Below are 14,315 nucleotides of genomic sequence, written 5' to 3'. Positions count from 1 at the left end.
TGAGCTTAAGTGGTTAATATCTCGTGATATGTGTCATAACTATAAAGGGAAGGGTAAGAACCCTCTAGTATACAATACTATAAAATCCCTCCTGGCCAGAGGCACCAAAGTCCTTTTACCCGTAAAGGGTTAAGAAGCCCAAGCTGACAGCTGACCCAAAGGACCAAAAAGGGGACAAGATACTTTCAAATCTTGGGGGGAGTGGGTTGTTTGTGCTTTTTAGTTTTGGTGGTGCTTGGCTGGACTAAGAGGGACCGGACATCAATCCATGTTCTCCAAATCTTTCTGAACAAGTCTCTCATATTTCAAACTTGTAAGTAACAGCCAGGCAAGGCCTATTAGGTTATCTTAGTTTTCTCAACTTGTCAATGTTCCCTTTGCTAGAGGGAGGTTTATCCCTGTTTTGTTGTAACTTTGAAACTAAGGCTAGAGGGGGTTCCTCTGGGCTCTTTGAATCCAATTACCCTGTAAAGTTATTTTCCACCCTGATCTTACAGAAATGATTTTTATATTTTTTTTTTTAATAAAATCCTTCTTTTAAGAACCTGCCTGATTTTTCCACTGTCCAAAGACCCAGGGGTTGGGTCTTTGATCATTTTGTAACAAGTTGGTTAGGATATTATTCTCAAGCCTCTCCAGGAAAGGGGGTGTAAGAGCTTGGGGGGATATTTTGGGGGAAGAGAACTCAAAGCGGTCCTTTCCCTGTTTCTTGTTAGATCACTTGGTGGTAGCAGTGTACCAGGTTTTAACCTAAGCTGGTAGAAATAAGCTTAGAGGGCTTTCATGCGGGTCCTCACATCTGTACCCTAGAGTTCAGAGTGGGGAAGGAACCCTGACAATATCAATAAACAAACATTTTTTCCCCAATATACCTGTTTGTGATACAAGACACAACATTTAAGATATCACACTCTTCCGTAATCGCAACACTCAGCGTGTTTCATTGATCAACCCTCACAAAAGTAGTATCAACACATACTGATCTAACTAATGTACGCGAGTATGTACTCGCCTAACCTTAGCACAGGGATGGGAACAGTCTACAGTGTTGCCAGATGTCTGATAATTATCTGATTCTTTAATAAAACATATCTCCAAAACACTTTGTAATTTTCTATCTGTAGATTAAGTCTTGATTTTGGGCGAAGTGAGAATAACTGACATATTACGTAAAGTGGTAAAGTAGATGTTAACATCAATTGCTATACAATCTGAAACTTTTTGGCACCTTTAGGACTTTTTTGCTAAATATCATTCATTTTGGATTGAAAACGGAAAAAAAACTGGAGCAGTCTAGATTTTTCTGTGCTCCAGCTCCGGGCAAAAACGTGCAGCTCCACTGCTCTGCACTCCAGCTCCGGGCTCTGCTCCAAAGCCCTGGTTGCTAGGCAATCACTTAAACCAAACTTTTCACAGATGGTCACTAATTGTGTGTTCATTTTCTGGGTACCCAACTTAAGACCCAAAGGTCTGACTTCAGTAGCACTGAGCAGTCATAGTAACAATTGCAAATATGCAGTAAATAAGGTCACACATCGAACAACCAAGATAATTCATTCAGGGAACACTTCTCATCCCATGCACTGAATAAGACCAGGGTCTCTCTTATAAAATTTATGTGGGCACCTAAAACTGTGTAATAATAAATATGCACAAGGGAGCTGAATTAGAGTTGCAATTGACACGTGAATTCTGTCATTCCCTGACTTCTGAGGGCTCGACTTTGCAACCTGAATGTTCTTCTAGGATAGTCATTGGTTACACTGGCTGTTGTCAGTGGTGGCAGATGACAGAACAAGAAGCAATGATCTCAAGTTGCAGTGGAGGAGGTCTAGGTTAGATATTAAGAAACTATTTCACTAGGAAGGTGGTGATGCACTGGAATGGGTCACCTAGGAAGGTGGTGGACATTGGCGGTGAGTTAAATGGGCCCGTGGTGCCCATGCTCCACCAATATTCATGAAAGTGGGCCCAGCTCCACCATGCTTTGGGGGGTGGGAGAGCCCATGCTGTGGGGCATTCTCACCTCAGGGGCAGCTCCCCTCAGCCCCAGAGTCCATGCGTGCTGTGGAGAGGCCCCAGCGCTGACCCGGCTCTCAGCCCATTGGCCGAGAATCCTGACCAATGGAAGCTGCAAGGAGCGGTGCCAGAGCTGCCTGGTCACGCCTCCACAGCAGGGAAGGAGAGAGAGCTGCAGGCAGACACTCTCCCCCCCAAGGAGTCTGCCACTCTCGGAGACACACAGACACAGTCGGGGAGGTGTGGAGACAGAAAGATGGAGACGGATGCGGGGGAAAGGAGCAGCGATGGGCACCCCGGGGTTGGCATAAAATACACAGTACAGAGGGGGCTTTCTGAGGGGGCTATAGCAACACACCCCCACCCCCACGCCGCAGAGCAGACCCGGGCTGCAGCTGGCTCCATCCATCACTTCCCCCCACCCCACAGAGACCCACACAACCCTCTGCCCCCCAAGAGACCAACAGCTCCTGTCCCCATCACCCCTCTCCAGAGAGCCCCCCCTTTGTGTCAGACAACCCCCCCTCCCTAGCCCATTGGCCAGGAGGCTCCCAGTCTATTGGCCAGCATGGCCAATGGGAGCTGCACCTGAGGCAGGGCACTTGCTTGCAGATGCAGACCTGCCTGGCTGTGCCTCCACAGTATGGGGAGGGGAAGCCACAGGCACACCAATTCTCTGGATATTTAATTTCACTGAGGCAAGTAATTCAATCTACTCTTCCTTTCCAGACAGTTTGTGGCTTTTCCTGTATGAAAACTTACCATTTCTTTGCAAAGAAGTCCATTTATAGTTTTTTCACTTGAGAAGTATATTTTCTGGTTGTTCATAAGCTCATTTATTTTGTTAACTTGGTTTCATAGGCAATTTTAAAAGTCACTTGAGTTGTACCTGGTTTTTTCCATTGGTCCAAAAACACATGGAAGATGTGCAGATTTTTATTTCTGTGGGCCAAACCACCCTGAGTAGAAATGTAAATGTCGGAGCTAGAAAAGCTCTGCAAGGGTAAGGGTCTCTTCAGGAAATTGTCCTCAAGTTATTCATTCTTCTGGGCATTCCACTCTATAGTTTCCTCCTATAGTGATCGGTGTTTCCACCCACTGGGAGAGGCAGAAGACTGGATCAACCCTGCAGTGACTCTACCTCTACTCTTGTTCTCTGTCTGCTCCCTCAACCAGCCCCTTTGGTCTCCCTAGGATTGCCCCTACCATTACTCCCTCTGGAGCTTCTCATGAAGTAAAGTCTGTCATGACAGGTTCTTATCTCTGTAATGTATCTACTTTTAATGTATTTATTAAGTGTTAATTAATGTACTATGGGAGTCCCCTTCAGCCCTCTGTATAAACTGATCCTCTTCTTTCCATATGTTTTGCCCATAGGGTTTTCTGTAGCCCTTGGGCAGCCAGCAATAAACTCTGTGCTTTTGCAATTAGGTGAGGAAAGGGGACCATGCATTCCCTCTTTATGTGATTTGTAAGAAATATTATCATTACTCAAGTTATCAAATGTGTTTAAATGATATAAGTGCCTTGTAAATATCCCGAAGCAAGCTCATTTTCATTTCTCATCACATATACAGTATACACACTTTCCATTAATTACATGCGTCGAATTTTTTATTATTATTATTATTATTGTTATTGTTATTAGCTAGGTTACTGAGGTTTTTTTGAGCATGGCAAAGCATGTGCTATTTTATGGGTTGAATGACAATACCTCCCACCCTCAATGTCCGTCACTGTCAAATGTTGGTCGCACAATATGGTGGTGCCTACCCTTGCCTTGTGCTTCAGGGGGGTCACAGGGTCCAGGGCAGCCTGGGGAGTTAACAGGGGCCTGGCACTGGCATCAGTGAGTGACGTGGCCCCAGCCCACTCCGCTCCACCTCATCAGCTCCCAGCATTGCTCAGGGGCAGGGGCTTTGTGGAAGAGGTGGAGTGGGAGTGACGTGGGAAGAGGTGGGATGGAGTAGGGTTGCTTGCTGCTGTCGGCGCCAGGCACCCTATTAATCCCCGAGGCCACCCTGGACTCCATATCCCTCTGAAGCACTGGGGCCCCCAACCAGGACCCAGGGCAGTTGCCCCAGTCTGTCCTATGGGACAGATTCACTTGGACACCACCAAAAATTATACAAACCTGCTGCCCATGGTGGTAGAATCTCCATCCATAGAGATTTTTAAGGCTGGACTTGACAAAGCCCTGGCTGGGATGATTTAGTTGGGAATTGATCCAGCTTTGAGCAGGGGGTTGGACTAGATACCTCCTGAGGTTCCTTTCAATCCTGGTAGTCTGCGATTCTACACACACAAAACTCAGTCTACTGCAGAGTCTAGCAGGTTCAGCCACTGCCACACATCAGCCTCTGCCGAGGGAAGCGTGGAGAACGACAGAAAGGACAGTCAGCTCCGACCCCCACCCGGGGAAGGGGGGCTCCGTGTGCCCAGCTCCGGCCTCTCTGGGGAAGGGGACAACCCAAACCCGCCCCAGCCCGGGGAAGCTAGCGGAGGTCGCCGACACGAGCCCTCGGGGAAGCGCAGCAGCGCGTTGGTGGCAGTGACGGCACCGGGCAGGCCCCGGGCGGGGAACGCCAGCATCTGCCACTGCGCGCTCCCTCCCCCGGACTCCCCCGCTTACCTGGCCCGGCCTGCGACAGGGGCAGGGACTCCGGCTCCGCTCTCCGAGTTCAAATTCGGCTCCAGTTCCAGGCTTACCCCACAAAACTCGCGATAACTAACTCCACCCCTCCCATAGTCCTCTTAGCGCATCAACGCGCATGCGTCCACCAACACCCCCTTCCCCCCCACTATGTACGTGCGTGTAGGCATGCGTAGAAGATAGCGGTCGGCCGGCGTTTTCCCACTGCGCATGTGCGACGCACATAATTGACGCGAGCCCGCCAGCCACCGCGCAGCCAGCGTTAACCGAAGCGGCTGTCTCAGGTGGAGCAGCTTGGGGGAGCACGGTGCACTGACCGCTTACTGTGCGTATAATCTCCAGCGCCTGCTTGCAGCCCAGAGGAGAGCAGTGTGCAGAGTGCACAACAGCACCCCCACCTCCCTGAAACTGCGCCAGGTGGCTACCATGAAATATATATTTTGTCCCTTTTATTCCCTCTTCTGCGCTCTTGTACTGCTTAAACTCAGATGCGATGTTGAACCCAGCAAATGGTTCAGACTAGACGGGTGTGGATGGCAGCGTGCACCAAACTGCCACGCTATAATTCCCCCTGCACGGACACCGCAGTCCTGAAGTTCTTACTTCGTATTATAGAAGAAGACAGTGTGAATGTCAACTAGGAACTCTTGTTCATGCTTGCAGCATCCATTCACCAGGAGACTTACAGCATCACACTGCAGTCTGTAGCCCCATGGTCCAAACTGCACGACTATGTAAACTTGCTAAAGTTTTAGTTTTGAAACTGATACGAGTCGTGGGTCAAGTTTCATTGAAACTTACCAGGAAGTAGGCTAAGTGTTTAAGTAACTGTAGCCATGTGGCCCCATCACAGCTACCCTGGTGGTCTCATGGCAGCCCTGCCTGCAGTCCCTCACCTCAATTTCCCTTCTTAGATCCCCAAACAAACTCAATACGTTTTTTTCCAGTCAATCACAACAGCCCTGCGTAGGGTCTCACTTATTAAGTTCTAAACAAAACACAAGTCTTCCCTACACCTGCATACTGGTCAGAGTCCCTCCTGTCATAACAGGCTACTCCCAGCCCTTCTTAGCTGGAGTATTTCCCCTGGCCTCAGGGTCTTCCCAAGAGGGGTCTCTCATTCACTGCAGTCTCACTCCAACACCCTAAACTGCCCCCTTAATAGAACCACCTTCTGCTCTTTAAAGGAAATAGCCTGATTCCCCTGCAATAGGGCTCATACATTACTCCTAGGGAAATTCTGCACCACTGCGCATATGCAGAATTTATGTCCGCTGCAGATTTATTTGCTTCCCACCAGAAAAATGACTTTCTGGTGGAGAACCAAAGGAAAGTCACAAGTGCAGTCATGTGGCCCTCCCCAGCAGTATGTTTCAGGTGTCCAGGGCAGCCAGCAGAGAGAGAAATCACTGGGGGGTGGGAAGTGGGACTGGGGAAGACCCAGCTGGTGGCTCCTATCCTGCACCAGGCTCAGCTGCTAATCACAGGTGGACTAGGGAAGGACAGGTCTTCCTCTTTTTTTGTCTCCTGGCTGCTGGAAGCTCTGCAAACTCCACACACACACACACACTTCCTGCACATATCACTCCCCAGCTGCATGGGGAGGGATCCCTGTACAGAGAACTGCACCCACCATCTGCCTAACCCCAGTGCATCCAGACCCCCTCATGCCCAGATCCTCCTGCTGAGGCTCACTCCCCCACACTCAGAAGCCCCCTAATGAGCCCCACTTCCCCTGTACCACCCCACCAAGCCCCAACCAGCTTCACCTGGATCCCCACCCCACTGAGCCACCCTCCTCCAGTATCTGGATCCCCTACTAAGTCCTCCACACCCAGATACCTGCTGAGCTCTGTCCCCCCATACCCAGACCCCCCCACTGAGCCCCAACCACCTTCACCTGGACTCCCCTGCAGAGTTCCATTACCGTAACAACCAGAACCCTCCCCACCATAAGCCTCAATTTTTGTGTGTGTGTGTGTGTGTGTGTGCAGAATGCCCTCAGAAGTATCATACAGTTATCAGACTTGGCTTGCCCCCAGGCTCTCTAGCCCAAGGACAAGCCATCCTATTACAGTCATTTTGGAAAATGATACTTCTTTTCCTAAGTTTCTCTGGCACTTTTGGAAATATCAAAAACAAAAATTTTGGGAATGACAAGTTGTGACGATGCTGCCCGTGGGAGCCATCTGAGGTCACTTAAAGTGAACTGCAAACAAAACGGGGCAGACAAACCCCAGAAGCTGGTGGTTATTCCAATACTTAGATTTACCAAGCCAGCACAAAACATCTTTTATAGTATCTCACTGGTTACTTAGAAGTTCAAACACTGCAGTTCCCTTAAAGTGCCCAGCCTCACGCCTCCGTCCAGACACACACGTCAGATATGATCATCATATCTCATCATATAAAAGAAAGCTTCTTCCAATCCCAAAGGATCAGTCACAGATCCAGGTTCAATTATAACTCAGATCTTACCCAAAATACATGCTTAGAGTCAATTCTTATTAACTAAGCTAAAATTTATTTAAAAAGAAAAAAGAGAGAGTTGGTTAAAAGATCAATATACATACAGACTTATAGATTCATAGATTCATAGACTCTAGGACTGGAAGGGACCTCGAGAGGTCATCGAGTCCAGTCCCCTGCCCTCATGGCAGGACCAAATATTGTCTAGACCATCCCTAATAGACATTTATCTAACCTACTCTTAAATATCTCCAGAGATGGAGATTCCACAACTTCCCTAGGCAATCTATTCCAGTGTTTAACTACCCTGACAGAAACTTTTTCCTAATGTCCAACCTAAATCTCCCTTGCTACAGTTTAAGCCCATTGCTTCTTGTTCTATCACTGGAGGCTAAGGTGAACAAGTTTTTTCCCTCCTCCTGATGACACCCTTTTAGATACCTGAAAACTGCTATCAGGTCCCCTCTCAGTCTTCTCTTTTCCAAACTAAACAAACCCAATTCCTTCAGCCTTCCTTCATAGGTCATGTTCTCAAGACCTTTAATCATTCTCGTTGCTCTTCTCTGGACCCTCTCCAATTTCTCCACATCTTTCTTGAAATGCGGTGCCCAGAACTGGACACAATACTCCAGCTGAGGCCTGACCAGCGCAGAGTAAAGCGGAAGAATGACTTCTCGTGTCTTGTTTACAACACACCTGTTAATGCAATTCTTGAATTCAATTCTTGAGGTTCAGATAAGCTTGTAGTTGCCAAAAGTCCTTTTAGAAATAGTCCATAGGTTATAGTCCTGGGGATCTTAATCCTTATGGCCTGAAACCCAAACAGATCTGAGATGAAGCAGGATTGTGTCCCACAGTTCTTATACATTTCCAGCAGCCTTTTGGCCTGAGAGAACAATAGGCTTAACTTTTCTTCTCCCAAGCATCCTGGCAATTAGCATAGGGTAATTTATCCATTAAACAGTTCAGATACAGTTTACCACAACTTCAAAGAGACATATAGACAATACTATTTCATTCAAGTATCTTCCTAAATGTTAATATTCCTTTTTTGATCTTTGAATCAAGTCTACAGCAATAGACAAGACTTGTTTGCTTACATCCCAAGATCTGAGCAAACACTTACCCTTCTACCTCTAACAATGCAGACTTGCATTTCAAAGCTGTATTCATTTACATATTTTTCTAACCAGTCTCTAAAGTTCAGCCATGGGTCAGGTCAGTCTGTGAGATAATGAACTCTTCTGGCCCTGTCACCTTTCAATGAGATATTATATTACATTCATAACGTCAAACAAGAAAAGGGGTTTTGGCATTTTAAAGGAGAGGGCAACAGAAATTCTCCTGTGTGCCGTGTTCACAATCAGGATTGGTTGAAGTACAAAGATAGCTGTGCATCGAAGAGAGTGGAAGAGAAGTCGCTCATATCACAGCACTGGTGACTAGACAGGTTAGAGAGCAGCAGACATTCAATAGACCACTTTTTGCATTCCCCACAAAAATACAAGAATAAAAGAACCCTAATATCTGGAAGTATCTTAGCGTAATTTCTGGCTTGACAAAATATGCATATTGATGTAAAGTGTCTTGCAATACTGTGAATGCCAGACTGTAAATGGACACTAGTATGTTATTTGTGACCAACTGGACAAAAAATAAATTTGGCAGCCTTAAGATGCATAGCCACAAAGCAATTTGGAAAGCATTATTAGCGTATGGTTAGAAATACTAGGGAGAGTGCCGGTAAAGAGCCAAAACAAGGTGTTAAAGAAAAGGTTTTAGTAGAAATTGGATTAACAAGTTAAATTTAGACTAGTCTAGAGAGACAAGGTGGACATGTTAATTAAAATGGGCACTAAGAGCCAAAAAATTCTCTGTTCGAATCCTGTTCTGCCATGTTCACTGTATCAGCAATTGCTCTTAATGCCCATTGCTCAACTTTCTTGTCATAAAACAGGGGTAACACTTCCTTACTTATCTATCAGATTAATTATAAAGATTTGCCAATATTAGTACATCTTGGAAAATATAAAGTACTTTGCAAAGGCTAAGTATTATTATAATAGCCCATTAGAGCAACTGTGCACTAAATATGTTTTATGTTTTAACAAAACACATTTAGTGCACTGTTGCTCTAATGTAACTGAGGCAAAACGGTAGTAGCATGTATTTTAGAAAAAGTCATTCTAAGATTATATAAAGCTAGTCTGCCGCCTTAGATATCCATTAAAGTCGTGAGTCAGAAAATTTAAGCGGCTGGAAAATCTCCAGACAATCTTCTCTATTGTTCATACCATTTGTGTACACCCAAGACAAATGAAGGAATAATTTGTATAAAGTGCAAAGTAACCAGTCAATTTTTAGATGTAAAATATTTCCATGTTAGCCACCTCAGAATTGGTTTTCCTTGCTACAGCATTTTAAGACACTGACTTGGGTACTTCAGACTTGTATTTCCCGACAAAAGTGTGCTCCCTAAAAGTTATAAGGAAGGAGGTAAATAGAATAATCTACTTTTCTACAGAGAAAAGGAAATAAAAGCATTGATCCAATAGCACACTTCGTGGAAGTAAATTGTAGATGTGTAGACCACTGTATCAATTGTTGTTAAGTCTTTGGAAGAGTGTGGGATTTGCAGTGTGGAGAATGACCATCTATGGAAATTTATAAAATTTCCACTACTGTGAATGGTGAAAATATAATTATGACTAAAAGAAACATTGAGATTCTATCACTATTAGACCTCTCCATACTAGGAAGCTTCTGTAGGGGAAAAATCTTTGTGATCTTGTTTTATTGTTCTAGTGTAACAATTTTTAATTACTTTGTGAAATTTGTAATTATTGTGAAAGAGTGTAATGAAGTGAAGGGAAAATGCAGGAAAGGCTAATTGCCTCAGAACTTCTTGTGTACAATGGCCTTTATGCACTGATCAAACATTTTGGTCTGAATAATTTCTTCTTGCTAGATATCTTCATGATTGACATTTCAGTGAATGAGGTTTAAAGTGTTTCTTTTTCAATGCAACTTTCATTTTCATCTCATGTAGCCTACATGTATAGCTGAATTAGTATCTTGGGTATAGCTAATCATTCCCCCCCATCCCCTATCTGATCCCCATAATTGCTACCTTTTTCTGTGGTACCACATCTAGAAATCCAGTTGCTGCTCTGATCTTTTATATCTTCCTTGGGAACAGGGGCGGCTCTAGACATTTTGCCGCCCAAGCACGGCGCCATGCTGCGGGGGGTGCTCTGCTGGCACACCTGCGGGAGGTCCACCAGAGCCGCGGGACCAGCGGACCCTCCGCAGGCATGCCGCCGAAGGCTGCCTGCCTGCCTGCCACCCTCCCAGCGACCGGCAGAGCACCCCATGTGGCATGCCACCCCAAGCACGCACTTGGTGTGCTGGGGCCTGGAGCCGCCCCTGCTTGGGAAGTGCCTATTACATTTAAGTATATTTTGTACATTAATTTTTCAATTTATGTATATATCAGTTAACTGTGACTTCTGACTTTATCAACACATGCCCTTAACACATCCCTTACTGTGACAACACATGGCCTTAACACATCCCTTGTACAGAATGTAAACACAAGCTTTTGTCTTGTCCTCTCAGTGTTAGCCACGCCAGTACATAAATGTTCCTTAACAGCAATTATGGCAAGTGGGTGGATTTGTTTCCTTCATCTAGGTAATTGAAAACTAAGACAGCTTTTGTGTAATCCCTACCTGGCAATAGCTCAATCAGCCTTGACATTGCTAGTAACATATGGCTAGACCGAATTATTTTAGCACTTCTCTGAGATAACATCCTCCAAATTAAGTGGAGAGTAGGCAAATTTGTTATAAGCAATTTTCCCAGAAGTAGGTAATTGGTAGCTATTTTGAGTACCATGGCACAGCTGAGAAAGCAAGTGAAGTGTTGGCGGGGGGCATCCTTTACCCTGCAGCATTAGTTTCCTCTGTGCTTGCCCTTTCTTTCAGTCCTATGTAATGAAGGGTTAATGTTTTTTAAGCACAAATTTAAAACCTTGTCATTTCATCTCACATTGAAACCTCAGATGATATCCTGACCCCACTGAAGTCAGTGGGAAAATTTACATATATTTCTGTGGGGTGAGGATTTCATCCCTTTTATTTACATGTTTCTTAAATTGGCGTGAAACCAGTAAGAGAGTTCTTCTTGCATGAGGCATTTATAGTTTTGGTTTTAAATTAAATCCAGTTCATGGATTCAATCTTTTCAGCATGGTTTAATACTAAAATGGAGATAGGTATTAATGCTGCTGGAATCTGAAAGAGACCCACATGCTTACAGCACAGCTTGAAAGCCAGTAATATCTTGTTTTTAATCCCAGCTGAACCTAACTAGTGACTCTGACCTCATGCAAGTCACTTGATGTCATTGTACATCAGTCATACCCTATAAAAACAGGGCCTGTTAGGAAAAACTGAGATGCAGTACCTGTTGTTCAGAGTATATTAGTAGATATGTTTCCTGAAATGTAAATTAGTTCTTTTGATGTGTAATGGCATTAAAAAGGCACCCATGTAGTACTATGAGCACCTTTGATAGGATATAAACCTAAACAAAGACTAAAACAGCATCAAATCTCCAGAATAACTGCAGCTCCTTGCGAAGTAAAATCCAATAGGTTGTTCTTTCACCTCCAAAGCTCCTTCCTTCATACCCTTACTTACACCATGTGCACTCTTAGCATCAGCCCCTCTTCAGAAAGTCCAGGAAACAAGATGGGCCTTGTAGCCTACTCTGAAGGTCAACAACCCCAGACTATTTCAATCCAGGGGCAGAAGTTTCACCTAAAAGGCTGCCTCCCCCCCCCCCCCCAAAGATCTTCTACCCCATCATCCTCTTTTAAATTAAGGGGACTCAATCTAGTATCTTTGTTGACCAAAAGTATTTGAATGAAGTAGAGTTTGTACATCACAGGAGACAAAAATATTATCTTCTCTAACTTCACATGGCAGCATCAGGTCTGCAACAGTAGCAAATGTTTCAAGGATGGTTTGAGAATCCCTGTAATGGGCAATTTTGTGGAATAACTCACCTTGGGAAACATTCTTCCTGCTCTTAAACTGATAGTGTTGTATTTGTACCCTGAAGGACAGTATATATACATATATATAGCTCCTATACACTGGGGTGTTATAAGATTATTTATTACTTTTATTAATTCTGATCAAATCCGTTGCCTTTATATCTTATTTTCTGCCCTCTTGTTCTATTAGGAGTAGGGCTGTCAATTAACCACAGTTAACTCACGCAATTAAAAAAATTAATTGTGATTAATTGCACTGTTAAACAATAGAATACCAATTGAAATTTATTAAATATTTTGTATGCTTTTCTACATTTTCAAATATATTGATTTGTATTCTACATAGTAATAGAAAGTGTACAGTGCTCACTTTATATTTTTGTATTACAAATATTTGCATTGTAAAAATGATAAAAGAAATGGTATTTTTCAATTCACCTCATATAAGTACTGTAGTGCAATCTCTTTATCGTGAAAGTATAACTTACAAATGTAGATTTTTTTTTTGTTATATAACTGCACTCAAAAACAAAACAATGTACAGAACTTTAGAGTCTACAAATCCACTCAGTCCTACTTTTTGTTCAGCCAATCACTAAGACAAACAAGTTTGTTTACATTTTTGGAGATACTGCTGCCTGCTTGTTATTTACAATGTCACCTGAAAGTGAGAACAGGTGTCTGCATGGCACTTTTGTAGCAGGCATTGCAAGGTATTTAGGTGCCAGATATTCTAAACATTCGTATACCCCTTCATGCTTCGGCCACCATTCCAGAGGACATGCTTCCATGCTGATGACACTCGTTAAAAAAAAATACATTAATTAAGATTTGTGATTGAACTCCCTAGGGGGAGAATTGTATGTTTCCTGTTCTGTTTTATCTGCATTCTGCCATATATTTCATGTTATAGCAGTCTTGCATGATGACCCAGCACATGTTCATTTAAAAAATATTTTCACAGCAGATTTGACAAAACACAAAAAAGGTACCAATGTGAGATTTCTAATAATAGCTACAGCACTCGACACAAGGTTTAAGAATCTAAAGTGCCATCCAAAATCTGAGAAGGACAAGGTACGGAACATGCTTTCAGAAGTCTTAAAAGAGCAATACTCCGATACGGAAACTACAGAACCCGAACCATCAAAAAAGAAAATCAATCTTGTGCTGGTGGCATCTGACTCAGATGATGAAAATAAACATGCATCAGGCTGCACTGCTTGGATCGTTATCAAGCAGAATCCATCATCAAGCGGTTGAAACATTAAGGGACATATCAATCTTTAGTGCATCTGGCATGTAAATGCAACCACGCCATGTGAACACCTGTTCTCACTTTCAGGTGACATTGCAAACAAGAAGCGGGCAGCATTGTATTAGGTGAATTGAGAAATACTGTTTGTTTTTTACAGTGCAAATATTTGTAATCTAAAAATATAAAGAGAGCTCTGTACACATATTGTGTTGTAATTGAAATCAACTTATTTGAAAATGTAGAAAACATCCAAAATATTTAAATAAATGGTATTCTACTATTGTTTAATCACGAGATTAATTTGTTTTAATCGTTTGACAGCCCTAATTATGAGCTATCATTAATGGGAATGCTTGACACCTTCTTTATACCTTCTCCTATTTACCTCTTTAGTGGTAGTAAACTGGAGTGGATGTATGAATTTATTCTGTACCACAAAAATCAAGCAGTGACATTCCTAACTACCCAAAATTTGACTGGAAATAATATTTGCTTGTACAAGGCTGAGTTTTCATGTACCCAAAATTCAATAATTTAATGCAAAGATTTTAACTCTAAATGCTTTTTTCTGCTCCTTTAATAAAAACAAGTGTTGGCATATACAATTGGTAGATCACAGTGAGACAGCCAATTAAGTAATTCAAGGTCTTTGAAAAATAAGATTGTAGCAATTATGCCTTAACAATATTTTATTGATGCAAGACTAATTTTCTATCACAGTGGGAAATAAAATATTCCTGATGATGCAGAATAGGATAAGGTTTGTTTGAAGAACTCAGCATCTTAAACTTTGAAAATAAATATTTTAAATAAACAGCTACGATTTTGTCACATTATTCACTGGTTGAAATAGT

The 14,315-nt window shown here is 43.2% G+C and overlaps 1 protein-coding gene across 2 annotated transcripts in view; it reads right to left on the bottom strand.

The window, feature by feature from the left end:
* The window catches only part of SPDL1 (spindle apparatus coiled-coil protein 1), a 58,043-nt gene extending 53,248 nt beyond the window's left edge, over positions 1-4,795 (bottom strand). For both annotated transcript variants that reach the window (XM_030572654.1, XM_030572651.1), the window contains exon 1: positions 4,652-4,795. The gene's annotated coding sequence lies outside the window, so the exon portion shown is untranslated. The remainder of the gene's footprint in view (positions 1-4,651) is intronic.
* Positions 4,796-14,315: the final 9,520 nt, after the last annotated feature.

This window comes from Gopherus evgoodei, chromosome 8 (genome assembly GCF_007399415.2).
Source record: "Gopherus evgoodei ecotype Sinaloan lineage chromosome 8, rGopEvg1_v1.p, whole genome shotgun sequence".
Classification (NCBI taxonomy): Eukaryota; Metazoa; Chordata; order Testudines; family Testudinidae; genus Gopherus; species Gopherus evgoodei.
This window is presented reverse-complemented; position numbering and strand designations above follow the sequence as displayed.